Consider the following 8734-nt stretch of genomic DNA (forward strand, 5'->3'; position numbering starts at 1 on the left):
CATTTTTTTGCAGAAACTTACTCAAAAGGAGGTCCTTATAACATATCCACAGGGTGCCGGGCGGTGACGTGGTCGAAAAATTGTTTAAACAATTTTTTTAAACAAATTCACAAAAATAATTTTTTACTTCGAACAATTTTTTTAGATAATTTGGGACATTCTGAGCAAAAAATGTCTCTTGTAATTTTTTTCTAAAATTGATTGTTGTCGAATTATACGTGATTTAATATTTGCAAAATGCGAAAATGGCCATATAACTCGACAACAATCAATTTTAGAGAAAAATCACAAGAGACCTTTCTTGCTCAGAATAACCCAAATTATCTAAAAAAATCGTTCGCAATAAAAAAAATATTTTTGTGAATTTGTTTTAAAAAAAATTGTTTAAACAATTTTTCGACCACGGCACCGCCTGGCACCCTGTGGATATGTTATAAGGACCTCGTTTTGAGTAAGTTTCTGCAAAAAAATGGAATCGAAATAATTTCACTAACGGGGGCGACGATGAATCCTGGACTATAGCGCTAATTGTTAATAATTAAAAATAACAGCTTTCTAATAAAATAACGACAAAAATCTCTTCAGGACCTTGAAGAAGGGATTTGAAACTTGATTTGGTGACTTTTTGAATTTCATAATAATAATGTTTAATCGAGTTATTAAGCCTTGAAAATAGTTATTTTCGCATTTTTAAAATTTTTAATCGCATATAACTCGACAACAATCAATTTTACAAAAAAATGACAGGAGACCTTTTTTGCTCAGAATAAGCCAATTTATCTAAAAAAATTTTGTTCGAAATGAAAAAATTATTTTTGTGAACTTGTTAAAAAAATTGTTCGACCACGGCACCGCCCGGCACCCTGTGGATATGTTATAAGGACCTCTTTTTGAGTAAGTTTGTGCAAAAAAATCGAATCGGAATAATTTCGCTAGCGGGGGCGACAATACTGCCCGGTCTATTAGCATATTGAATGCGTTTTGAGCTATTCCTTTTTTTCTTTTGTTTTGATTCTGGCCTTGGTTTAGAACCTTTAGCCACGTAACTACATATAAAATTATTATTCGTTCATAAGTATAAAATTGTCCAGTATACTAGTATACACTTAAAAATAAAGAATAATAAAAAATAAAGCTTACAAATAACAATGTCTACTTATGTTAATAAATACAACTATATTAATTTTATTAGGAGCTATTCCTATTCTCCGTTATACGTCCTCCTCCGTCCCTCCTTTGTTGTTCAAAATACTGCCCAAGTAGTTAAATTTCTCTGCCGTTTCTAATTCCGTGCCTCCCAGTGATGTTCCCATTTATCTTGGTGTATTTATTTTCATTATCTTAGTTTTTCTGACGTTTATGTTAAGTCCGACCTTCTTCCCTGCCTCTGCTACTTTTTCAGTTTTGCGTTGCATGTGTTGTCTTTTTTCTGTTAAAAGCCATATGTCATCTTCAAATTCCAAGTCCTCAAGTTGGTTAAAAATATTCCATCTTATTCCAGTCCTATTACTAGTAGCCTTAGACATGATCCAGTCGATTACTATCAGGAATAAGGTTGGAGAGAGCACACAGCCTAGTCTTACTCCTGTACCAATATCTATTTGTTCTGTTAACTTGCCTTCGTGGACTATGCGTGCTGTGGACCCTTCGTAGAACAGTTTTATAATTCTGATATACTTGGGAGACAGTCCGTATTTCTCTAGCAATTTCCATAAGGCTTTGCGATATACACGATCAAACGCTTTCTCGAAGTCTATAAAGTTCACATATAGCTTATTCTGCCACTCTAATGATTGCTCTATAATCGTTCTCATCGTACAAATGTGGTCAATGCAGGATCTTCGTGCCCGGAATTCAGCTTGGTTTTCTCTTATAACTTTATCAAACTCCTTCTTCATTCTTTCAAGCATGATTCGGGTCATTATTTTGCTTGTTGTGCATAGCAGGGTGATCGGCCTCTAATTTTCACATTTGGATGTGTCGCCTTTTTTTTTTTTTACAATTTTTACAATTAAGCCTTGCGTCCATTCTCTGGGTAGCTCTTCGGTTCTCCAAATTTGATTTAAAAGTATGTACAGTATAGAGGTGGACGTTTCGATGTCTGCTTTGATTAACTCAGCAGAGATATTGTCTATTCCGGCAGCTTTTCCTCTTTTTAATTGTTTAATTGCATCTTTTATATCTTCATGGGTGAATTCTTCGGTGTTCATGTTCATTGGTTGTCTGTTAGGTTCCTCTTCTATTTCGTTTATTATATTCTGTTCTTTATACATTTCTTTGAAATATTACATCCATCTAGTAAGAATTTGTTGTTTTGTTTTCAGTACGACACCATCTTTATCTTTTATTTTAGTGGTACCATTTCGGCTTGTTCTTGTCAAGGTTCTTGTGATGTCGTGCAATTTTTTTAGGTCGTTTTCTCTCGCCTCATTTTCAGCTTCATTAATGAGTCCGTTGTGGTATGATCTTTTGTCATTTCTTGCGCTTCTTTTGACTTCTTTGTTTTTTCCCAGTATTTCTGTTCTAATCGTTGCTTCTCATCGTCGTCTTTCATTCCTAGTAACTTGACTTTAATTTGTTTACGTTCTTGTATCTTGTCCCATGTTGTTTTTGTCACCCAGAGTTTGTTACTGTTTTTCTTGTAGCCAACTGTTTCCACTGCCGTTTTCTTTATCGTCTCTTTATACTTGTTCCAGAGTTCCTCAACAGTGGCTTCCTCTATGTCGCCGGCAGTTCTCCAATTATTTTGCATTTGCTCTCTGAATTCATTTTGTACGTCATTTCCATCTCTGATCCAGTGAACATTTTATTTTTCTCTATTCGGCGTTCTCTTTGCTGCTGCTGGCAGCTTAACTGTAAATTTCGCTCTCACTAATACATGATCGGACCCTACATCTGCCCCTCTCATAGATCTTACATCCAGTAGTGATTTCCTCCATCGTCTATTTATTGTAATAGACTGTAATGTGGTCTATTTGGTTTTGTACTTCACCTCCTGGAGAAATCCACGTTATCTTGTGTATGCGCTTGTGTGGGAAGATACTTCCGCCAATCATTAAGTTGTTTTGGGCACAGAAGTCAGTAAACATTTCACCATTTTCATTTATTTCTCCTAAGCCTTCCCTATCCATTACAAACTCTTTTCTCTCATTTTCTCCACCTATTTTGGCGTTCATATCCCCCATCACTATTAAGGTATCACCAAGGTCATTTAGGGAGTGTAAAATGTATAGCGAGAGCCAAAGCTTCAATATGGTGGTTAGGTCTATCTCCTCAGATAGCCAATTTAGTCAGAAATTGTCCTATATGCATAGAACATAGAACAAATCTGGTAGAGCACCTTATAAGGAATCCTTTTCCGAAGCGCCCATGGCAGAAAGTTTCTTTGGACCTTTTTAAACATAACTGTTGGTACTTATTCGCTACTGGCTATTAGTCCCGTTTCTTCGAGATGTTTAACTTAACCACTATGACTGAATTGGTAATAATATCCAAACTTAAGAATTTTTCAGTCGGTATGGGATTCCGGAGATAGGGCCTCAATTCAGTACTCAATTTAGAATATTTGCTTCTCGATATGATTTCAAACATATTACTAGCAGTCCTTATTTCCTTCAATCCAATGGATATATAGAGGCTGCAGTTAAAATAGCGAAAAATCTCCTTAAGAAAAATGAAGACCTCAAGGTCGCGTCTCACCATCAAATAATTTGATCAAACAGTTTGAGCAAACTCCGGAAGTACGTCAAAGTGACGTCACAATTGCAGTTTTTTTGAAATTCTAAAAATCTGTGCTCTCATCTATCAGTCTAGTTTGATCAAATTTTTTGTATTGAGTTGTCTAACTTGTTTGTACTTTATTTAAAATTAAAATTTTTCATTATTATCCACAATAAACACTCAGGATGTGACGTCACTAACTGTCACTTTCAGTTTGCTCAAACCAGTTTGAGCAAATTATTTGATGGTGGGACGCGGCCTTTATAGTCTAGCTTTATTAGCTTACTCCCTAACAACACACAACATTCCAGGAATGTACTACCAAAGTTCTATCAATATTTGAATGTCCTGGACATTTAGGGAACATTCGGTGAACATCTGTTTAAATTATTCCTGGAATGTTACCATAAGACATTCTGTGAACATACTACCAATGTTCCTATATTTTAAGTTGCGAAATAATACATACGTGTAACAGATACAACATTACTTATAACATACCAGACAAACTAAGTGACACTTTAGGCCTACAGTGCAATAATATGTCAAATTTAAAGAGTTTCCCAAGTTCAATTAATACAATATTATAAACATACAAATGTAATAAAAATTATTGTTCGCGAATATTCAATTTGGAATGCGATTTTGTTAATAAAAAAAATACTTATAACTTATGCAAAACCCAAGAGAGGCATTTATATTTATTTCTTTTGCGTTCATTTTCAAATTCGCCGTGCATATATTTTTGTGCATGGCGCTTGAGAGGGCATCACGTGACTAAAAACGACCAACCAACGACCTCGCTTCGGCCATCTTGGCATCTTCATCTTGGCCACCTTGCTTTGCCGTGGGTGGATCGTTGTTTGTATTATTTGTGCTTTTTAAGAATATTTTTTTAATTCGGATACTTTTATAATAGCTTTAATAGTATTATTAACATAGTGAATAAAATGGTGTCCTGTTTTTAACGCAGTTGGAGTAGCAGAAACAAATGTAGATAAAAAAATCTGCAGGAATAACGTTTCAATTATGACAGAAGCTCCAAACAAATGACTGTGAATGAAAAGCCCTATTAAAAGGTTAGTATGCAAATATGTAAACGAAGGCATGCCCTGTATTTCAGAAAATAAATTAATACTATTAATACCCTAATAATACTATTCATAAAAAATCTTTTAAGTAACCTAGATATAACAAAGTGAATAAAAGGCATAAATCAGAAGAATTATTATTTTATTTTATAAGTTAATAATTGGTCATATCCATTTATTATTTTAATAATAATTGTGAATAAGCCACAAACTTCGCTTATTCCTAACTAAAATAGTAAATAGAGATAATAACAATAGGATTTGTAAAACTAAAGTAATTCTTTTTGCATTTTTGCTAATGTATGCCTTTATAAATAGGATGGTAGACCACACACTATAATATGCAGTACCAACTAATGAATACACAGAATATTATAGTCGATTTGCTAAACTCATTCTCAGTACTACTGAGTCTCAGACACAACTGGCTAGTGATTTTAGTAAATAATTTTGCCAATTTGGCAAAAAAAAATAATAACTAAATAGTTAATAATTACTGTAATTTTGGCAAAATTGGCCAAAAACAAAAAAAATTACCTACTAAAATCACTAGCCAGTTGTGTCAGAGTTTGGGGAACCGACTATACTAATAAACAATTTCTAAGCTGTTTTATAATATTTTGTGAGTCCATTAATCATATTTTTTATTTAAAACTAAAATTTGTTAATAATGCTTAGTAATGCATATATTTTGTATTTTTAGCTTTCCAGAAGATCCTGCGAAGAAGACATGAAGTATAGATCAGATTTGTTAATAGAGGAGTATGTTCAAAACACTTTTTAGAAAAAGATATTGACAGAACTTCACTTTCATCTGTTCGTTTAAGAGACTGTGCTGTTCCAATAGCTTATGTCACACAGGTATATGCATTTTTTTTCTTGGTTTTAACATCTTTAAACGCGAAATACGCAATAGCTTATCGAATTGATGCCATGTTATTTTTCTTTATTAAGGTCTTTGTTTATTATTGTGTATGTGTATTAACAACAGAAACATTTTTGGTTATTCTTTATTTTATATTTTGTCATCAAGTGTTCAGTCAATGTATGTAGTTTTCTTATGTACACCTTTATGGGTTTATACCTGGTGGATGTATATTTCAATAAATAAATAAATAACCTAATTAATAATACAGTCTGTACAATATAGATACTGTTGTAATTCATTATCTACATCGGAGATCTAAGTTGACATTGTTGCCCAACTGCAAAAAATTTTTGAATTCATTTTAAGTCAAATATATCACATAATTATTGCGAAGTAGATTATACAACAAAACAGATTAATATTCAATGTAAATAAATAAAAACATCAGAAATAGAAAACAAGAATTAAGGTATAATCTTATGTTACAGTTATTAAGGTACCAAGGGTATTATAAGGATAATAACGCTTGAGGTCAATGGTGTTTTTAACAAGGGCCTGAGGGATATACGTTGACCGAAAGTGTTATTATTATAATACCTGTGGTGCCTTCAACGTTTAATGTCTGACTAAATTATTCTTTATATGCGAAAAATTTGAATGAATTTTGAATTGATTAGTTTTTAAATAAGTACATTTACCAGTAACAGTAGTAACATAATTGTGGTAACCATAGTTTTACTTAGGTTGATATTTGTCAACTTGACAGTATCTAAGTCGTTATTTAAATTTAATGCCCAAGGGCGTTATATCGTACTTAACAGACTTCGAAATGTCATTATTTGTCAAATAATGTACCAGTAGGACATTAAAGTAAATAATAAAAACAATAAATATAATGAATACTAAATACTTATTTGTTTGTGAAAAATCTATTTCTTTGTGGCTTTTTTGTAATTAACTATTCTAATGAGGAAATAAGCCACAATTTACTTGAAAAAATAATTTTATTAAGGTTTCTACTTCCACGTCGGATGTCGTTGTCAAAATACAAAATGTTCATTATTATTATTTTATTTATTAAATATTATTTATTATTTATTTAAATATTATTTAATATTTATTTTTTTATTATTATTATTTATGCGTATTATTACCTGTAAATAATATTTCTTCTGATTGTTAATTGTAAAGGATAGAAATATTACCTTTTATTTTATTTTCTTTTAGAATCAGCTGAGAGAAGTGGTCTACAAAAAACCAGAAAGGAAACGGAATATGTGGCTACGAAAAGCAAAAGAAAGGTTTACAAAGCAAATGTGACACATTTTTTTATAATATTTAGGAATGTCAGTAAATTACATTAAAAAATGTATGTAAAGATTTTTTGCAATAAAAATGTTTATATTTATCAAGGATGTATTATTTGGTATGGCCACATATCGTCAGTGATGTGACAATACCTCCTATCTGTTTTTTCAAGAGATTTGTAAGATAGACTAAAAACTTGTTTCGGCCACCTCCTGTTTTCATATATTTTTTGACTTGTTTTGCAGTAAATTCAACTATCTATTTACTACAAAAAAGTCAGAATACGTACGAAAACAGAAAGTGACCTTAAAAAATGTTTTTCGTCTCCTGCAAACCTCATGAAAAAACATATAGGAGGTATTGTCACATTACTGACGATATATTTCAGTGAATGTCTAAAAAATATACTGTGAATGTTCAAAGAACGTTCGTAGACATTCATGGAATGTTCTAACAAGACATTCAGTCTAAAAATATACTGTGAATGTCCAAAGAACATTCATGGAATGTTCCAACAAGACATTCAGTCTAAAAAATAGACTGTGAATGTCCAAAGAACATTCGTAGACATTCATGGAATGTTCCAACAGAACATTCTAAGAATATTTAAAATGCTGACACAGCACTTTCCTGGGACTTTCCAGGGACATTCGTGTGCATTTGGGGACATTCCAGGAATGTTTTCAATGTCCTGTGTGTACATTCTAGGAACATTCATGGAATGTTTTGTGTTATTAGGGCTGTACCACACCCCTTGAATGTAGTTTTTCGCCTTCCGAACTATTAATGTATCGTAAATTGAGATCTCCCTTACCCGTAATTCCAGAACAGTTAAATAAACCCGTTAATACCGATTCGTTATTAGAAAGCTGTTTAACTTTTACTATATAAACCGAACATACCTGTTAGACAGACGTCATGTCAACTGTCAAGGCATGTGAACGAAATAGATCATCTGTTAAATATGAGTTGTACTTTTTGGTTGGTTTCAATAAACGATTACGAAACTTTATTGTTTTATCTAATTATTAAAGTATATTAGTATATAGATACATTATCTTTTAAACATGGCACAGTCACACATGCATGGACCTGTAAACTTGCCTCCAGATTGCGACTTACAGGGGCAGAATGCCGCTACCACATGGAAATTTTGGAAGATCTCATTTGAAGATTATCTAGTAGCCACATGGAAAGATCAGTCTGCCGATAATATAAAGCTGGCAATCCTTAGAAATATAATAGGAGCTGAGTACTCTAGAATAATGTGCACAATTGCAATCCCCGATGGAACCGCTGAGCCCTACAAATACATGATGGAACAGCTAGAGGTATATGTTAATCCAAGAGCTAATGAAGTGTTTGAAAGATACACGTTTTTAAGTAGAAACCAAAAAGAGGGCGAATCTTTTGAGCATTACCTCACTGAAGTAAAACACCTGGTGAAATCTTGTAATTTTAATGTAACAGACCCAGATGAAACAACTGAGGAGAAAGCTCTAAGAGACAGAATTGTCATGGGCATTCGTGATACAGTCACAAGAGAAGCTCTACTAAGAATAGACAAGTTAAAGTTAAATAAAGCCATAGAAATTTGCCGTGCAAGTGAAATCAGTAAGAACCAGAACAAAATGTTTGCAGAAGAGAGCATCGCAGAAATTCATGCTATCAAAAGGTTTCCCAAGGATAAACATACATTGCATATAAGCAGAAAACAGCAAGACAAATTTAAATGTAGGCGCTGTCA

The 8734-nt window shown here is 32.7% G+C and overlaps 1 long non-coding RNA gene across 1 annotated transcript; it reads left to right on the forward strand.

Moving 5' to 3' along the window:
- The first annotated feature begins 4011 nt into the window (after positions 1 to 4011).
- Positions 4012 to 7087, forward strand: LOC126886665 (uncharacterized). Its single transcript, XR_007698744.1, has 3 exons — positions 4012 to 4799; positions 5515 to 5672; positions 6907 to 7087. It is a non-coding gene; the product is annotated as an uncharacterized LOC126886665 (long non-coding RNA).
- Positions 7088 to 8734: the final 1647 nt, after the last annotated feature.

Source organism: Diabrotica virgifera, chromosome 6 (genome assembly GCF_917563875.1).
Source record: "Diabrotica virgifera virgifera chromosome 6, PGI_DIABVI_V3a".
NCBI classification, from domain to species: Eukaryota; Metazoa; Arthropoda; class Insecta; order Coleoptera; family Chrysomelidae; genus Diabrotica; species Diabrotica virgifera.